We start from the raw sequence: 21709 nt of genomic DNA on the forward strand, positions 1-21709 counted from the left end.
ATTTGGTATACTTTGACTTTCTGAAAACTAGAATGAGCAAGAAACATTCTTATGGCTCCAAGTCTAGCAACAGGTGCAAAAGTTTCTTCAAAATCTATACCTTCTTGTTGAGCATATCCTTTACAAACAAGTCTGACCTTGTTTCTAATTACTTCTCCATTTTCATTGAGGCTATTTTTGAATATCCATTTAGTTCCTTTGATGTTCTTATCATGAGTTCTAGGAACTAACTCCCAAGTATTGTTCTTTTCAATTTTCTCAAGTTCTTCATTCATGGCCTTGACCCAACATTCATATTTACATGCTTCATTTACATTTTGAGGTTCGGTGGAAGATAATAATGCTAGATAGCTTGAGGCTTCTGTAATAGTTCTTCTTGTCTGCACACCTACCCCTTTTCCCCCTAAAATTTGAGTTTCTGGATGATTTTTCTTAACATACCTGGACGGAGTCTTTTCTTTTACCGTTATCTCTTCCTCTAGTGCTTCATTGGTTTCTTCTTCAGAATCAATGTGATTTGACGTGGGAAAATGATCGTCATCTTCTTCATTATCATAATCATCGGTTTTTATTTGTTTTGGATTTTTGCATGCTTCATCAACCACAACATCAATACTTTCAATAATTTTCCCAAATATTTCATTATAACATTTATATCCTTTACTTTGGGAAGAGTAACCAAGAAGAATACCTTCATATGCTCTGGGTTCAAACTTACCAAGTTTTTCATTAGTCCTTTTGATGTAACATTTGCCTCCAAAAACTTTGAAGTATTTTATAGTAGGAGTTTTAGCAAACCAAAGTTCATGTGGAGTTTGAGTGTTGCTTACCCGAACATTTTCTTGGTCGAGAATAGTGATGGAGGTGAATGCAACTTCACCCCAGAAGGTTGCAGGAGTTCCAAATTCATCTAGCATAGCTCGAGCCATTTTTAGAACAGTTCTGTTCATCCTTTCTACCACTCCATTTTGCTGAGGAGTCCTTGCGGTGGAGAATTGCCTTTTATTCCATGTTATTCACAGAAGTCAAAGAATTCATCTGAGGTAAATTCCCCTCCTCGACTAGATCTGAGGCATTTTATTTTGCGATCTGATCCATTTTCAACCAAAGCTTTGAAGGCTTTGAACTTTTCAAATGCTTCATCTTTATGTTTTAGAAGACCAATCCAACACATTCTGGAAAAATCATCAATGAATAATATAAAGTATTCTTCTCCACGAGGTGACTTTTTCCTTGATGGTCCACATAAATCAGTATGAACAAGTTCCAGAGGCTTACTAGCTAAGCCTTTCTTTTCAATGAAGTGAGATTTGGTTTGCTTACCGAATTGACATGATTTGCATATTGTATTCTCAGGAATGCTGATATCAGGAAGATCACAAACAACCTGGAATCTGCTTGTTTTTTTTATTTTGGAAAAGCTTAGATGCCCCTATCTTCTCTGCCATAGACAGTTTCATCATTTTTTCTTAGATGGAATTGTTGTTGTCCTCCCTTGAGTATGTATAAGTTGTTTGGAGTTCTTGTACCTTTGATCGCGGTTTCCCCTGTATCAAGCTCACGAACAACACATCTGTTTGATAGAAATACCACTTCATTTCCATGATCACACATTTGACTGACACTCAACAGGTTATGATTTAGACCATCAACATACATAAAATTCCCAACTTTCACCTTTTCTTTCAAGAAAACAGATCCTTTACCTTTTATGACAGCAGGAGTGTCGTTTCCAAATGAGACATTCTTTTCCTTTTCTAAGTCACTATATGAGTGAAGTTTTTCTTTGTCACCTGTCATGTGTTTTGAGCATCCATTGTTGATGTACCACTGATTTTCTTATCCTTCTGCATACAAGGCTATACCACATCTTTCTGTTTGTGGTTCCTTCTTTCTCCATATTTTGGGTTTTCATGGAGTTTTCTCATTTTGAGATATTTGCTGAAATTTACTCCTACATTCAGATTCTTCATGGCCGAAGTTGTTACAGATTGAGCATTCTATTTCATTTCCAAGAAGAGAAAAGTTATTGTAAGAAATTTTCTTGATCCTTGTCACATTCCTTTGATTTCGTGCTTCTCTAGTCATGATGGTATTGTAAGCAACACATTGAGAATCTTTGTGTCCAAAGTTATGACATGAAAAATATTGGCCATTAAAGTAGTTCCTGCGATTATCGAATCTACTGACCTGGTGATTGTAGTTTCTATTGATATTTATTTTTGAAGCAAATTGAGTATGATTTACTTGAGGTTGGTTGGGGCTTCTGTTCGTCCTTGAAGTAAATTGAACCTGATTTACTTGGTGATCTGCTTTATGCCTTTGTTGACGATTGTCCAACTGTTCACTGATCTTTGTTGCATCAAGACAGCTTTTAGTGGAGGTTGACGGCTTCTGTGATTGAGATGCTTCTTTAGTATATCCAAGACCTGTCTTTATCAGAGGAGACGCTGCACTTTGATAATTTCATTTAAGGTTTCTATTCCTTTAGCAAATCTAAGATTTAGAGCTTTTGTTTTCTCAAGATCCTTTCTTAGACCCACAATTTCATATTCTAGTTTTTCATTGTGTTTTTCTCTTTCAGAAAGTTGGTATGTCAAGGTATCTATAATAATATTCTTTTCTTATAATCAGATTTTGAGTTTAGAGATATCTTCATAAAGGTCATCTTCATCTAAAGAATCCCAAAAATTATCATCTTCATAAGCCATCAGAAGTCTATAGTCATTACTATTTTCATCTTCATCACTATTTGATAAACCATCGCTATCTTAATGAGTATAGTAGCTCTTTTTACTTACACTTTGTTTTCTATTCCATTTTGCAGATTCCTTCCCTTTATCATATTTATCTTTATGAGGGCATTTGGCAGCATAATGACTAACTCTACCACAGGAAAAACATTTGAAAGGTAGTTTACCTCTGAATCTTCCGGAACCCCGATGAAGCTTCTTGACAAAGTTTACTTCATCTTCTTCTTTTGAAATATGTCTTGATTCACTGAGTTCTTCTTTTCCTTTTGCTGAAGCTTTAAATGCAGCTTCTCTCATATCTGATGGGCCTCCTTTTCTCATCTCAAAGGTAGTTAAGATTCTGTGAATTTGTGTCAGAGTGATAGTCTGTAGATCCTATTTTTCTTCTATGTCAGATACTTTTGATTCAAATTTAGCAGACAAGGATCTTAAAACTTTCTGAACTAAGGTAACTTCTTTTATCTCTTCACCCAGATTCTTCATGTAGTTAACAACCTCATCTATAAGTAAGAAGTAATTAGCTATACTTTCATCATTGTACAACTTAAGAGTTTCATATTGAATTCTGAGAGTTTGCGATTTAGCACGTTTAACCTGAGAGTCTCCTCATAGCTTAGAACAATTTTGTCCCATATTTCTTTGGCTGATTTGAGATGCATAAATTTGACAAACTTTGATTGTGACAGACTTCCTAATAATGTATTGATAGCCTCGTCATTGGTTTCATACTGCTTTTTACCTGTCTATTCTATAGGAATTGCTGATGGAAATGTATATCCTCCTTCCACGATTTCCTAGACATATGTTCCAAGAGATTGAAGATAGGTTGTGGTTCTTATCTTCCCATGGACAAATTTGGTCCCATCTGTTAGTGTCGGTCTTGAAAGCCCTCCATCAGTGATCAAAGCTCTTTGCATTTGCATTAGTAGGTGTCTCATCAGTGTCAAATTTTGCATCCCGTTAGGCATGCCATAACCCTGATGGAGGAGCTGGTCTATTTATACCCCTCTTGGCTTTGCTGGATCAGGTCATATCAGTCATTAAGTTTTTCAAGCTTGTCTTGATTTGTCTTGAGGTCAAAGTCCTAGGTCTAGGGTTTTGGTCATTTATCTCTGCAAGGTCATGTCTTTGGAAATCCATGAGTACTCAGCAAGCCAGAGGGAGGATTGTAAACATGTTTCTCCGATATTTTTATCTTGTACAGTGAACTTTCACCTTGGATTTAAAAACTCTGTTTTTAAAGCCAAGGTCATTTTCTCAGTTTTTGTAAATAAGTGATGAAATTTCAAAAGTCTTCGGCGGACAAAATGCAACCCTGGTCCCCTTGCCAAGATCCCTCAGATGATCTACCTGCCAAAAGAATCAAGTCAAAGCACTCAAATAAGTCAAAATCAGGATAAAAGAAACCAAAAATCAGTGTTATAAAGAGTCAAAAGGAAAACATTAGAAAGTGGGTTTATGAATGAAATTTTTTCAAATGAAATCCATAAAAGCCTAAATTCCCTCCTTTCACTCTCATTGTGCATCCTAATGCTTGCAAGAGAGGTTTGAGAGAGTGATTGAGAGAAAGGAGCAACGACAGAGCAATTTCGGGCAGCAGAGAGGTGCGCGACCCGTTGAGCCAGGTGCGCGACCTGTTGGGTGTGCGCGACCCGTCAGAGGGTATCCCACCGTTCAGAAAAACAACGGGCGCGACCCGTTGAACCGCCTTGCTGCAAACTTCAAACAACTTACCTCAAACTCCTTCCAAGCTATCAATTTGCTCGAGGTAGGTGCTCTAAACATGGATTAATTGCTGGTTATGATGGTGGGTGTCATGAACATGTTAAAATGATTAAAATTTTGCAAGTGGAACTCCTTTATATAGCTGCAATGTTAATGAGCAAATGGTGCTAGGGTTTATGTTGTTTCAAGTTATTTTCCCTTTGGTTTGTTTCCCTCCTTTCCCTTTCACTCACACTTATATGTTCATCTCTTTCCCATATTATTTTACAAATAAAATGCAAATCTTTCCCCATCCCTAATCATTAAAAAATGAAAACCCTACCCCTCTCCCAAAGCATCAAAAAACAAAATTCAAAACCCTAGTTTCCCCCACCATATGCATTTTGATTCAGCTCATAGTCTTGCATCAGTTGACACAGCAGGGTATCTCATGGGAGGAGTTTATCTCTCGCGAGTTTTTCACAGTACCACCTCAGCCACATCATGAGGAGGGAGGACCATCTCAGCAGCCTGATATTCCGGTCACCCGACATGTCAGCTCCACACCTCTGGTCACCTATCAGAAAGGCCCAAGGGCCTTACTTGCAGCAGCTAGGCGAGTGCTATCTCCACAGCAGGTGGAAGGGGTCTCGCCTTCATCATCAGCTCAGCGAGTGTTATCTCCACATCAGGTTTAAGGGGCCTCGCTCTCTTCATCAGAAAAGAGGGGCAAACAGCCCATGATTCATGAGGGTCCATCAGGAGTCCCAAACACCGAGGTCATTGATCTTGAGGCCAGTTCTCCTAGCCGAGAGGCAAAGGAGATCATTCAGCATCTCAGGGCTGAAAATGATGCTTTGCAGAAGATACTTGAGGGTGCCCAATGGACTATCACTTACTTGGAGTAGTGGAACAAACAGTTAGAGGAGGAGAAAGCACTTGATGAGTTATGGAGGATTCGTAGTGACCGAGTCTTGAACCGAAGAAGACCCGGTGATCCATTGCCTGCTGACCGAGAGTCAATGCTCATTCAGGTGAATGCATAATTAGAGAGGCTGTTGGCTAAGGCCAATCAAGAGAAAAAGCTACTGAGAAATATGAAAAATCATTATTGGTTAAGGATGCATGTATGCAAAGCCAAAATGAAAGTTTTTCAAAGAAGGTTGACCGAGGCTCAAAAACAGAGAAAGAAGCCAAATCCCCTTCGTATCTTGGCTGAGGCTTCACTCAAAGATCATGGCACTCAATAGCCTAGCCACAGCTCAAATCCGAAATTTTTTTGGGAATTTTGGGTAATTTTGGCATTTTTTGGTAATTTACAGGTTTTGCTCTTTAACGGGTCTCACCCCCCGTGAGACCCATTGTCATGGAAACTCCTTTCCACAAAAACTCAGCATTTCCTGATTTTTTATGCAAAGTTACATATGCCCATGGATGGACTTGAGTTTTATGGAGTTTTGGGGCTCCAGAAGGTCAAAATACATGCAAAATTTGACTTTCTGCCACTTTTTTGAACTGCAGAAAGCTGTCTTGGGAGAATTGGTTTTTGACAGGGCAAATGAACTCCAAATTCAAAACTTCCAGTTGGGTTGGAAAGTAGACTCACAGACCTTTCCAACAAGCCCACGTCTGCTCAATTTTGACGCCTGCAAGTGCCTCAAACAGAGCTCCAAAGGGGCGCAACCCGTCAGGCAGGGGGCGCGACCTGTCAGACAGTTTTTTGCCAGATTGCACTGTACAGCCCAGAAAACGCAGATTTGACTCAATTTTACTTTTTGGGGTTGAAGATGATTATCTTTGATGTAATTTTTGTAACTCTAAGACACTTTTACTCTTGTTTAACACTTCTAGAAGATTCATTCATGTAATGGGTAAATATGTAATGTATGAATTGGTTTCCTAGTTTATAGAGGCAAGTTGTTTTGACTGCCTAGATTTTAGTGCTCAATTTAGAATTGGTTGAAACAGCTCCTAGAAGGATGAGCTCGACCTCTAGAGGCAAGGAAAGGTGTTAGCTTGCCTATATTATGTATTTTCTTAGTCATTTTCAGGGGTTGGAAGGTTGGACTCTTGAGGGAGAAGCTATCATTGTATTATTCACTGTATCTCTGCAATTTTTGGCTAAGGAAGACCAGGGTTTTGCAGTCCTCTTTGGGATTCTTGTGGATTCATGTGTTGATTATGTGTTTCTTAATGGTCTTGTAAGTGTGTTATGTGATTCATCTCCTTTCTTTCCTTCTGCATATTAAACAAATGAAGTGTTAAAGTAAGAATTCATGCTTGCCATGCTCTGCTTTTAAATTTGTTTAATTTCTATGTTTTCTACTGTTTAAGGAGAATTCAAAGTACTATTTTCTCTCCTTAGCTCCTCACCGGTCTTTTCCATCCACTCACCTCAATCAAAGGCATCAATATTGTCTCCTACCTCGCCCCAAAGAACCCCCTGCAGAAACTGTGTCAAATCCCCGCACCCAAAATTGCAATTCCTCAATTTGCCACCAAAAACCCAAAAAACCCCAAATCAACCTTTTTAATCAGTTTACTAGCCTAATATCAGTGTTACCTTGTTGGTCATCTCATCCCATTGAAGATCTGTCGAGATTGACCGGAGAGAGCCTTCTCCTGCCCCGTAGGGCTAGCTACGAGGCTAAATGGTTTGATGTAGCCTTGAGGTTTACCTTTCTCAGCCTGAGGTGAAATTTCAAGTGCTAACACCATCAAAGATTGGTGGTCTGATGGATCCCCTGTTTTCTTGATTGCTCATGATGATGGATCTTCCTTCAAGCGATCATGCTTCTTCTGAAGGACCTGCCCTGATACCAATTGTTGGAAATAATACTGAGAGGGGGAGGGGTGAATCAGTATTATCAGGTCAATAAATAAATTTTCAAAACTGATTTGTATATGCTACTTCAGCTAAGTGAACTAGCATGTATACGCAACTGTACTTAAGGAAACCAGCGTATATGCAGAGATCTATTAATTTACCTGAATTATCATGCATTGAACTTTAACCAGTATATCAGGAATTCATTAGACATTGAAGTAAAAGCAGAATAAAGAATCACACATAAGCAACACACATGAACACCAAGATATAAGGTGGAAACCCAATGTGGGTGAAAACCACCTGCTATTGTCATCTCTATCTTCTTTTAATAATAAGAAAATCTATTAACAATTTTTGTACTGGTGCAGTCTTATACCAGTACGCAGGCTTCTACCTCCAGAAGGTTACTACCTTCTCTCATTCTCTAGCTTCTAATAGAAGGGAGCTACAACCCCTTAGCTCTTGTACTAGCTGATATGTTTACTAGTACATAGGTGTCAACCTATAGAAGGCTACAAACTTCTCTCTTCCTCCAGGGACCAAATTTCATAAATTTTCAGACTAGATCCATTAACAACCTTATAACTGCAACTCAATCATTAAATACATCTACATCAACCGATCACTAAAACTCAAACATTACTTTCTGAATCAATCCCTTTGACAGTCAATCTAATACTGTCACCAGAATACAGTCACCAGAACCCAGAACTCTGCAATAGCAAACAGAAACAACTGAAACATACTTTATAAGGTATACGCTACTTCCATGTGTCGAACCTGTGTGTGTACACGCTTTTACCAAAGCGAACCAGCGTACAGATCTGCAAATCAAATTTATGATGTATACGCTAATTTGATATGCAGAACCAACGTGTACACACTCCTTTTCTAAAGTGAAACCGTGTGCAGATCTGTAAATGATGATTTAAACATTACAACTATTCCAGACTTCAGTCATACCTAGATCATCACATTTACAGACTACAACATGCGCCAGTTATTTAGATACATGATCAAACCACATAAAGATAATTCATTTCAAGCCTTAAGATCCTGATATATCATTAGATCTTATCCTTCATCAAACGCTAAGGTTCATCCTTGGTTCAGATCAAGCACAGCACCATAAGCCAATAACTGCATATTAGATCTCACACTTCATCAAATATTCGATACTTGCACACCTTGGACTAATGATCTTCTCCTCCTTTTATAGTTCTAGGCCTTTCTCAATACCATGGACCAAAACCACTTGGGACCAATACCTTGGACCAAATACTTAGGGTCAATACCTTGGACAAATACCATGGATCAAAATACCATGGACCAAATACTTAACACCAAAACTTAGTTTTCCAAGGTATACATGATTTTCCTTTTGTGAAAGTGCGTGTGTACGTATACATGACTTGTATACAGTGAACCTATGTATATACGTGGCTTGGTCTATGTTGAACCTGCGTATACCTCTCTTTCTTCATTTTGTGAAGACTAATATGTAATTCTTTGATGTTTACCTGCTATACTATGATCTTTCATCTGAGTGAGTTGCCATCAAGTACAATACCTGTATCATAATGACAACACTAATTGCATCACGCATCTGGGAATGCTAGGGTTGCTTCTTTCTTCTTCACTTTTAGACTCTCCCAATAAAGGATTGTATTCACTTTCAACGAATTTTTCTAGATCTACCCTAAATTGTTTTCCACTTCACGTAGATCCAGTATGACATCTTTTAAACATTAAGGTAAAGGCATAATCCATTTTTCACATAAAAGCATTTTAATCCAAGGTTTTAGCGATTTCCAGTACTTACCTCTCGGACCTTTGAAGAATCGATGTTCATATTCTCTATAAGACACAAATGTATCGATTGCCAATTCAGGGATGAAACCACTGAAGATACTATCAATCTAGTAATCAACAAACCTTTCAACCTTATAATCAGATACTTCAAGACATTTGACTAATTCTTGAGTCCACACAATGGGATCGTCATGCTTCTAAGTAGGTTTTTTATCCGCTAATTTGGACAGCTACTCGTGTAATTCACAAGGGAACATTGAAAAGAAAACTTTGTGTACTTCTATGTGTAGATACATCTGTAACCACTTTTATTTTGACAAGTGCAGATTCTTCTTTTCCTAAGTTGCAAACTCGTGTAACTTTCGATCTTCCACTTCTCAATTTCCTTCTAAGCTGGTATCCACTTACGCCACATCACACATCCCTCAAATAGATCCTGGTCCCAGCAACAGAACCATTTGTTGGATTGAGAGGTCTTGGACCTAGGTTCAGAGTTAGTTGTGCTAACCAACAAAACCCTACACTACCGACCCTTTCGGCAGAAACCCGCTTAGCGTAGGCTGCAGTATCACTCGAGGAAATATTGGGGGATGCTAGAACTAGGATTTTGCATCCAGAAGGCTATGTGATGTGGGGTTAGGGAATTTCTTCAATTTCAGGCCTGATATGACCTTTGCAAACCCTTATCCTTGAAATCCACAAACTTAAAGTTATTTTCAATTAAACAAAATTATAAATTTCGCATAAGCATCAAATCATGCATAAAATAATGTATAACAGTAGATCCATATCTTCACGGAGAAATTAAGACAAAAATAGAGAAAAATGGAATTTAATTGAACGTATATACAAAAAATACATAATTATATAAATTGGACACATAATTTCTTCAAATACTCTTTATTTCCTTATATCTTCAATATACAGACTTTCCATCCTGCACACATAGCTGCAGGGGCCCACGCACTTAGCTTCGGACTTACCAAGGTCTACGCGCACTCAGCTACAAGAGCCTTCCCCTTCACCAAAAATATAGAAAGATCATACCTTTACAAACTAAAAACATATTAAATCCCATCCTACTCATTTATTGCCTTTGAATCGCTAAGACACCCTTTTATATACTTTTTCCCATTACAATACCAGGGTGTGAAAACTGTGGGAGGAGCTCAAAAAAATACAAAACTAAGGGTATTTGACCTTCCTAAACCCCCTTGACTCCTATTGACCTGTGCTACTTGCGCTCCACCTCTCAAAATGTGGATAATTTACAATATCTTATCAAAACTTGACCCAGGGACCCCGTCCCAACACAACCTCTGGAACACATCAACCTGAAACTTATCAATAGATGAATTATTTTCTAACATAACTTAAGTTTGGTATCTTGGCCTTCTTCAATTAGTTTACTTTCACTGAAAGCTAATAAACTAAGTTTTTTGCCCCTTCTTATCTCAACTCTTTATGTTCTGCAAGCTCCCACTTAAGTCTTGGCCCTAATGCATAAGATTATGCAAGGATTATTATACACTTGCATTCCTTCTCTTATCCTTCATTATCTTTGGATCTCCATGCTTTCTCTATGCCTTTGATCTTTTCTGTAGCTATTTTTTTCGTAGGTTTACCATCTTTGTCATGTCTCCATTGTAGACTTGCACCCTCTTAATAATTTATTGATTTCAAATCATTGGTCACATTTTGGATCAATGATCAAATTTGATTATCTCAATTGTAACGAGAATAGGTTGTCCCCATTTCACAAGGGTTTTGCCTCATCTATTTAATGATTCTAATGTGTGCTCTTGGAGTGTTATCCCTCCTAAGATTATTTTATACAAGCCTATAATACACCCACATTCAGTATAATAATAACAAAAGTCTTAAAACACAGAAGTTCCAAAACACTTGAACAATGTGTTTCTTTGTATTATATAAAAATAAGTTACAAAGGGCTCTATGCACTCTTGGCCTAATTTATATCAAATTGGCCTTTTTGGCCCTTTTGGCCCACTTGGACACACCTCTACTCTCGGTTCTCCTCTTAACACTTATACCTCACAATACATGCTTTTGGGTTACATAATTATAAAAATGGCAGTCTAAACCATAATCATTTCAGATCCACTAATTACTCAACAAATCCCTGTTTCTAGATCCTCTAGATCCGCACATCTCTCGATAGATATAACTAACTCTCAAACCTCTCTAACTCTCTCAAATATTCTCGATTTTTCTCCTAAAGAGTATATTTGATTACGATATTCCTCACTCATTACTTATGTATAATTCTTCTAAAAACATAGGAAAATATATTTAAATCAAATAATTTCACTCAATTAGGGAACCAACTCCCTTGGTAAATGAAAACCATAAATCTAGTCAAAAGGAGTTTTGACTTGGAGGTTAGATGTTCTTTCATCATACTCGTAAGGTAGAATAATTTCATGATATCTTGAGCATGTGCTTCCATATGCTAATGAAATCCTCTTGGATTCAAAACTTTAGTCTGTAAACAATCATTTGTTTTGTCATGTTGTTTTTGTTCTGTTGTGATTTTATTCATTCTTCCAAGCTTCCAAACTTTATGTTGTAGTTGTCCTCCTTCTTTGTTGATGTAGATTTATTCAGTCAGATACAATCTTCTATCAACCTTCCTTCTTTCTGCAATATGCCTCATCTGAGACACCTTCATCATCAACTTCCTCATTTCTTGAATCTCTATGTCTAGTTGGTCCCCTGGTCAGTACATACTCTACAAATCTCTGTTGTTTTCTTATTGGTTTTTTTGCTAATACTCTTCATTGGTTGTTGTGACTGTTGGGTGTTGAGCCTGATTATCTTCTTTATTCAAAGGTATCGCCTCATTGGACCCAAATTCATAATGTGGCGGCAACGCTGCTTGTAAATGTGCGCCACCAGGGGGTGATGGTGATATTTGGAGGCACCCCCCCCCCCCCCCCTAGTGGGGAAGCGGGGGCAGTGCCCCTGAAGCTAAAAATAGATTTAAAATTTCCTTGTAAAATGTTGTAATTTCGTAGTCAATCTAGGTCGTTCATTAAGAGGAAATCTGGTAGTAGACATTATGTTTAATTTAGGGGTTTTTCCCCTAGAAGGCAACCCCTCGCTATATATGAGGGAATTGTATTGCATCTTTGTAGATCTTTATTATGAGCGAGAAAGAGAGAGGAGGTAATTACAACATATCTACTATAGGTTGTATCTCTTCATTTTTCTGGATAATATAAAAGGAAGTACTAGCTGTTTCTTTGTGGTTGTAGCCCAAGATTGGGTGAACCACGTATATCTATGTCTCTCTTGTTTTATGCATTTTTTCTGTGTTTATATTTATGCAATATATCTTATGTGTTCCATTTCTCTATAATATATAATTTTCTAACAATTGCACCTTCACCTCATATTCCTTCAAACTGTACTTGTCATGTTTGAAATTTCTTCACCACTTGTCTTTAGATTGTCCAACCAATCCTCTAAAAATGTGAGCTCTGTTGTGATATCACTAACATTTCCCTTATCAATCTTCAAATCTAATTTATTTATCACGGAACTATTTTTCCTTACTCCATCTTCCATTCCATCATCTCCTTAAATAAATCCTACACCATCATAATCATTCATGGAAACTTCCAATAATTGTCCATCTATGACATCTGCAAACACATACTAAAGCCGGAATTTCTCAATCTCAAACATCTCCTCTAGCAACAAAATTTCTTCATCACTCTATATAATCATTTAAACTGGGTGTTTTTCATTACCTGCAAGCACACACAAATCATTAGTTTTAAAAACATAAGTCTCCTTAGCCTCATTTAATTCCTACATCAACACATCCTCACATTGATCTAAACTAATCCAGTAGTTCATTAGACTATCAATAAATCTCTTCTCCACAGCTTTGGCTTCTTCTTCCTCAATGTTCAAGCCTTGTCCATAAAAAATTGAATTATACTCAGTTTCTCTGATTTATTCCTTCACTTTATCATACATTCTCTGACTCAACTCTTTCTACAGTGGATGCCATCTCACCTTCTTTTTCTTCATTTTCCATCCACACCTCTGATCTTCTTGGATTTCCTGTAGCAACTTCTTAACATGATTGTGTTCTTCCCTTAACTCAACCACCTCCTTCTCGAATTCCTCATCACTCATCATCTTTATGCCAACTATATTAGAAATCCTTCATCTTTGGATGTGACTTTCCTATGAACCCATCACATGACCATCAATATTCATCTTTACCTTTTCTTATTTTGAACTCTCCTTGTTTACCTATGAGATGCAATAAGCCTTCTTCATCTTGTAACAAGTCTAGTACTTGCCACAATACCAAGTTCTCCCCTCAGTATCCTAATATTCTCTTTCTCTTTGTAATTCTACCTGCACTTCACTATGGAAATGCCTTTGGAAAATTATACCCAACCTTAGGTGTTGGAAGTTGTACCCTTCTTGTTCTTTGTAGTATAACCTCTCCCTATCCTAGAGCATGTATGCTCCTCAACTTTCAAAGTTGCCAGGCTTATGAAATTTCATCTGCTCACCTCTCTCTTCTCCTTTACTATCCATGTTTTAACAATTTCATCTTGATGTTGGGTTCGGTTCACAATTCTCCTTCTAAGAGCTCTGCTTACTATATAGATTCTACTAGTAAACATAAATACTTATGACTAGGGTGAACATAAAAAATTTCAAGACCTTTTTCTTTTGATAGTCCTCTACACATCGCCTTTGTTTCCTCATGCATTTCTCTATATATTCTCTCAACTAAGATAATTTCACTCTAATTTATGTAACTTATATCTGAAAATTCCTTCCAAAATCAACTTCACAGGAAAAAATCAAATTCCTATTCAATTTCTATCCTCCCAAAAAAAATATCCTCCAATCCAAAAACAAATTTTAAACTCACTCTGTGCCTTAATGAATATCTTTATTCTTCTTGTAATCAGTTATCCTCTACTTCAATGCAAAAAACAAAACAATGTCCAAACCTGTTATTTTCAACCTTCATTTCTTCAAAGAGATTTATATGTCCTCCACTGAAGACTTTTGAGCTAAAGAGCTTTCTAGCTCTGATACCAAATGATGTCTAGCTAAAAACTGGTTGTGCCAATTAAGTTAGCCTAAACCCACAGTTCCAACCTTATGGTAAGAAAAGGAATTTCCTTAAACTCCAAATTAAGGAGAAAATTCCATGTTTAAAATATAAGTGGGAGGACTTCAAGGGTAATTCAAAACCACCAGATTCAAGCCCTTTCATATATAGAAACTAGAGCCAAGAACTTCATATAATATGCACAACTCAAACTATAGGCAGAACTACCATGGCCGAAATTCCTCAATATAAGAAGCACGTGCGGGGATAAATTATAATGTAAGCCCCTTTAGCTTTATTTGGGCTTTTTTAAATAGCCACCTTACGACTGTGGCATATAACCTCAAACTCGGGTCTCGACACTTTTCAATCTCCGTGGGATAACTTAGCATACACCTAGTCCCCCTTCTTTGTTTTCATTGGACAGTCATTCTCACTTTAAAAGTAAGCTCAGATCTATGTCATCCCAACAATTCCTCCATTATGCGCTCAATCATTCCTTCCAAGATTTACCTTAAGGGATGATGTCACAAATGTACGTGCCCTGACTCCACTTTCCTTTCTCTTATTGTTGCATTTGTACACTTTAGTCCACACACCACATCTTCCTGGTCCTTTTCTATTTGCACAAAGTATTTCTCTTTTATGAGATGAACTCTGAGAAACAAAAATATTTCCATCATCTATTGATCTTGGCTCCTGTCAGATGTCATCCTCGACCTTGTTTCAAATGCACGCAAGCATATTTCCTCCATGCATAGTTAGCACTCCTTCATGGTCCACCTGTCAATCTCTGCTCCAAAAACAAATCCATGTCATCTTGGTTCTCTACTGATTGGTTGAATTCATATGTCAGCCCAAGGCCTATTCATCCCAACTTGTCCCTTATGTGATCCTCTATCAACCTTTCGAGATGGAACCTCCAAGACACGTCAACTCGACACCTATCAACTAACAGATTCTTCTAAAAAAGCTTAATTTTTGTCTCCCAACCTTCATCAGTCAGTGTACTTTTGTTGAAACCTAATAAACTAGGGTTTTTGTTCCTTCTCGCTTATACTTCGTGCTCGTCCCTTTATTCTCTAATCTTGGCCCTTTATATTCTACAAGCTCCCAATTAAGTCTCGACCCTACTTATTATAGCACCATTTACCACTCTTGGTATATATGATGATTTGTTTATGGCCTAGGGAAACCCCTACTTCCACACTTGGTCCAAAGATATAAAAAACAGTGTTTTATTCCCTGTACGCTACTTTGCCTTGAGAAAAAAGCGTGTACACGTGGGTCAGTCAATACCCAACCCACGTATATGTATTAAAACACTTTAAAAATTAAATTTCCTTAATTTTTGGCAGAGTTCACGGGTTTGACCTGTTGATTACCTCCTATTGCCTGTGGCCCAACTATTTCCCAACTAAAAAACTAATTGGGAGAGGTATAAATAGACCTCTATGGGAAGGCCTTAAGGAGAGGAGAAGAGATAGAGTTATTATACTGAGATTATCTGTAATTGAGTCTGATGAATCCCTATGCCTCATGCACTTCCCCAAGCTTCACAAAACCCTTGTTTCCTTGATTATAGATATCCTTCCTTTTTCTTGAGATATCATGGTGTTGGTGATGGAAGAAGATTGTTGGAGGCTGGGATAGGATGAATCTGGAGGACGGTTCCGCCTGGAGCTGGTGAAAGACTCAGGTGAATTCTCTCCGTGTTATTTATAGCTTATTGCAATATCCTTCCTTTTGTTTCCTAAGATGTTTGAGTATTTCTTGTTGTAGTTTGCCTTTGCTCTATTGGGGTTCTGACTGAAAGCCCTAGGGTGCTTTCACCCAAAACAAAATTGGCGAATCTACTGGGGATTGAGCCTAGAATCTCTAGTTTCGCAGACTGAATTTTGGTGAAGTCCTTCTCAGTCTCAGCATGATTCTTTCCATACACTTAATACAATTCGGCCATCATGTACCCCTTCTGACCTCATATATTAGGGGGCATATGTTATAGCACCATTTACCACTCTTGGTGTATATGATGCTTTTTTTATGGCCTAGGGCAACCCATCCTTCCAGAGTTGGTCCAAATATATAAAAACAGTGTTTTATTCCCTATACAAAACTTTCCCCTGAGCTAAAAGCATGTACACGCAAGTTAGTCAATACCCAACCCGCATATATGTATTAAAACACTTAAAAAATAAAATTTCCTTAATTTTGGGCGGAGTTCACAGGTTTTACCTATTGATTACCTTCTATTGCTCATGGCCCAACTGTTTCCCAACTAAAAAACTAATTGGGAGAATTCTAATCTCTTGATGGCTTGGAAGGCTGAATTTTGGCGAAGTCCTTCTCAGTCTCGGCATGATTCTTTCCATACACTTAATACATTTCAGCCATCATGTACCCCTTTTGACCTCATAAATTCGAGGGCATCTATTATAGCACCATTTACCACTCTTGGTATATATGATGCTTTCTTTATGGCCTAGGGCAACCCCTCTTTCTAGACTTGGTCCAAATATATAAAAAATAGTGTTTTATTCCCTGTACGCAACTTTTCCCTTAGCTAAAGGCATGTAAACGTGGGTCAGTCAATACCCAACCCGTGTATATGTATTAAAACACTTAAAAAAATAAATTTCCTTAATTTTGGGCAGAGTCCATGGGTTTTACCTGTTGATTGCCTCTTATTTCCCGTGGCCCAACTATTTCTCAATTGTTTCCCAACTAAAAAAATAATTGGGAGAGGTATAAATAGACCTCTATGGGAAGGCCTTAAGGAGAGGAGAAGAGATAGAGTTATTATACTGAGATTATCCCTGACTGAGTCTGATGAATCCCTGTGCCTCATGCACTTCCCCAAGCTTCAGGAAACCCTTATTTCCTTGATTATAGATATCCTTCCTTTTGCTTGAGATATCATGGTGGTGGTGATGGAAGAAGATTGTTGAAGGCTGGGATAGGAAGAATCCGGAGGACGGTTCTGCTTGGAGCTGGAGAAAAACTCAGGTGAATTCTCTCCATGTTATTTATAGCTTACTGCAATGAAAGAAATGTTGTCTTGTTTCCAAAATTAACTATGTCTATGCATCAAATTATGTTTTAGTTCATATTTGAATGTCGTTTTGATGTATGATCAATCATTTGTTTATATGATATAAAGTCAATTTCATGAATATGCTTTACTTATATACTGCTATGTATGTTCGAATTGAATGATTTTAAGATTTGAAGAACATCAGGAGTTGCAGAGGGTCTGAACCCTTCGGGACCTACTCGAACAAAGGAAATCTGGGTAGGGTCACTCTTACGTAGTTTGGTAATATAACCATCTTGCCTGAGTTGTTTGAGTATTTCTTGTTGTAGTTTGCCCTTGCTTTATTGGGGTTCTAACCCAAAGCCCTCGGGTGCTTTCACCGGAAACACTACTGCACATTCTTATGCAAGGATTAATATACACTTGAATTCCTTCTTTGATCCTTAATTATCTTTACATATCCATGCTTCCACTATGCCTCTCATATTTTATGTTGGTGGTTTTATCATAGGTTTATTATCTCTATCACTTCTTTGTTGTAGAATTGTACCCTCTTAATTCTTTACTTATTATGGATCATTGATCACTCTGTGGATCAATGATCAAAAACTTTGATTATCTCAAATATAATGGGAACAGTTCGTCCCCATTTAACAAGGGTTCTTCCTCCTCTATAATGATTCCAATGTGTGTTCTTCGAACATTATCCCTCTTAATCTTATTTGCTACAAGCATACAATACACCCACATTCGATATAATAATAACAAAGGATGAACACATAGAGGTTTCAAAACACTGGAATAATGTGTTTCTTTGTATTATATACAAATAAGTTACAAAGGCCTCTATGCTCTCCTGGCCTGATTTACATCAAATTAACCCTTTTTGCCCCTTTTGGTCCTCTTGGCGACACCTCATTCTCAGATCTCATATCCACACTTCTACCTCTAAATACATGTTTTTTATTACATCATTATACAAATGGAATTTTGAACCATAATCAACTTAGATCCACTAATTACTCAACAAATCCCTATTTCTAGATCCTCTAGATCCACATATCTCTCAAGAGATCTAACTACCTCTCAAACTTCATTACAATATTCCTCACTCTCATTACTTATGTATTGTTCTTCTAAAAACATAGGAAAATATATTGAAATCAAATAATTTCACTCAATTAGGGAACCAACTCCTTTGGTAAATGAAACCCCTAGATCTAGTCAAAAAGACTTTTGACTTGGAGGTTAGATGCTCCTACATTAGTGACTCTTTGTCGTATATAAAAAAAATGTTTTTCTTAATTAAAGAGAGAATTATTTTATCTAGAATCAACCTGATTGAGCTTATATGTTTACAACCCACCAATAAAATTTATAATAATTAACTTAAATGCATGCACGTCAAATTTATGGTTTAAAATTTTTCTTTACCAGTCATGGTTAATGTTTTAAAAATATTTTTATTCACTGTAAAACACGTTTAAAAATTCAAAATACATTATATAAAATGTCATATTCCATGGAAAATTCCAGGAACGTGGCCAACTCGTGATCAAACAAAGCCATAACTCATTTAGATTATTCATGAGGAGCCTATGGAATTTTCCACAGTAACATAATATAAATTTAAACTTAATATACAAAAAATAAATAAATATACATATTAAAAAATCTTAAATATAAATCATTATGTAGTAAGTCAACGATTATTATTATTATTATTATTATTATTATTATTATTATTATTATTATTATGATACAATTTTAAGGTCACAACCAAGCTAGACATCACATTAGTGTATGAAACCCTCTTTTTTGTGGGACAAGGGACCCACCTCCATGCAGTGATTGGACTGCTAAGTCTATGAAGCCATACATACTATACCCCCCTCTAGTTTTGAACCTGTGACCTCTTAGTAGGAAACACATGCTCTTAACCATTAGGCCCACTTAATTTGTATAGTAAGTCAATTATTGGTTCACTCTTTTTATTTTTTTCTATTGGATAAGAATAAAGTGATTTCCCACTCCTAAAGTTTAAAAGAAAATAAACCAATTATCACTTTACTAGATGATGCTTAGTATTTTCTTTGAAGAACCAAATAAGACAAATAATAGTGATTTTCCTTTTTAAAAATAACATTTAACACACGCTTGGTCAAATTGATAAACTTTTAGTTCAAAATTTAGGTTTTTCACAATTTGAACCAATACCATATTTAACCATATCTTTCAAAAGAAAAAGCCATCATACATTCATTAATAAGAAAAGTAAATACATTTTCTGGAATTTCACATGTCCAATCCTTTCATCTTTGTGTCTCATAGAACTCTAAAAGTCTTAAAAAAAAAGGAAAAAAATACATCTAATAAAACATATGGACTCAACAGTCTTCTCTGAGGTATTAATATCTAATGGACAACTTTTAACTATCCATATTTTCTCAGGTTCGATAAACTATGGATAGTTAAAAGTTGTCCATTAGATATTAATACTTCCCGAGCTGTAGAGAGAACCATTTTCAAAAGTTAAGTAGAAAATCTTCCTAGGCAAAACATTGCATCCCTTCTTTGAAAGGAGATATGCCACTAGATTATGTTCTCGATAGACATGGATAAAGGTCAATCTATGGAAGGATATCATCAATGTTTTTATGCGTTACATCCAATAAGTAAGGGATGGCATACCAAAATTTTACCTCATCTATACAAAATCCAAGATCACCTTAGAGTCACTAAAAAAATCCAAAACCTCTATGGCAAGCCAATGATCACATATAAGATTCCCCACAAAGTGATGAGTTCATCTCTATTATTTGACCCTAAACCACTATGCCAACTGAAATGAAAGTAATTGATAGGCTTCAAAACTAAAAAAAAAACAAAATCGTGAACCCTATTAGATGATGCCACATCGAAAAAGGAAACAGGGAATTGTGACCATACCTGATTCAATTGGAAATTTCACCTTGTAATATTTTCCTTATGTAGCCTAATCTATAGAAAATATGTAGAGATCCTTAAAATTGTTCCTCATATGTCCATGAATGCTTGGTCAAATCTGATTATTCATGCTTCTATAAATTCCCCATAGAATGTAAGATGGTAATGTACGATATGACTTGTACACCTTAAAACACTGAGTAAAACACATTTCTATGGACTCCTTATTCAAATTAGCAGTCAAATTAAGAGATTGTAGGACCCTATTCCAAATCGAGATTGCATGAGGACATAGTAAAAAAATATGTGTCATGTCTTCTTACTCCTCTTTGCAAAAACACATATGTCGAGACCCTGAAAACCCCTTTTGTGGATATTATCCCATGTCAGTATCCTATTATGGACTACTAGCCAAGAAAAGCATTTAAGTTTCATAGGTAATGCCTAGTGCCATGTCTTATGTAACCACTTTACACTATCTTCCTAACCCTTCCCCTGTGTAAGCCTCTTTGATGGTCCTCTAAATTAGACATAAATTAAGGCTTATGACCATCCTTCCACACATTAAACCTCTCTTTTTTCATTATAAAATGTATTTTTAACTTTAATATATTCATTAGGAAGGTTTATGAATAATTGCATATTTGTGCCTAATATTATTTATTTTTGTGGAATATTATGAGAATATTGGGCAGATTATGAATATTTGGAGGAGGAGATAATTTAGGGACTTGCTCCCTACTACAGGAGGATCAATATTAAATAATAAATCAACAAGATATTATGGAATTATGGTACAAATTGTGGAACCCCCAATGATTGAGAAAATCTATGAATGTGTTCCCTACCATTTAATGCAGATTCATAGTATTGGGAACCAGATCTACTAATCAAGGGATTTTGGTGGGGAAAGCTTCCTACTTTCATGGGGAATGATTCTTAATCATTTTTTATAAGTACCAAGTCGAATTTTCCTCTAGGGATAGATTTTCATTAGTGTTCTTGTGGAGAGAACTCATATTTCTGCAGCTCCATTGTATTTTCTTGCAGGGATGTAATTGTATTGATGAAAAGAATGAAGATTGGTGTCATGTTCAGCTTCTAAATCTTGTTATCCTCCATATTTCTCTTATATTCCTTGGGCTTGGCCATCCCAGGAGCCTCAAGGCCCTTTTTTATAATTTTCTTTCCTTCTTTTCACTTCTTATTCACATGCATCTCTTGTTTTTATTTCTTTCCATTTTTGCATTTAGTATTAATGATTTCTTGTTGTAGGATTGCATTAAATGGTTTATGTAAGTTCTTTTGCAGGATCACAAGCATAATTTCATCCTTTGAAAAGCTTTGGAAGGTCATAGTAATCATTGAGCCACTTAGATTACCTTTCGTATTCCCAAATCTTGATTTCTGGAACTCCTTTGGGGCAAAGAACAGTAAATTTCTGCTATTTTTTAGAGCATGCTAACAAGATTCAATCGAGTTAGTCCCACGTGCATTAGATCAAAAAAAAATCTAGT

This window comes from Pinus tabuliformis, chromosome 8 (assembly GCF_031772625.1).
Source record: "Pinus tabuliformis cultivar Carrire ecotype Pingquan chromosome 8, CPIR1, whole genome shotgun sequence".
In the NCBI taxonomy this organism is placed as follows: Eukaryota; Viridiplantae; Streptophyta; class Pinopsida; order Pinales; family Pinaceae; genus Pinus; species Pinus tabuliformis.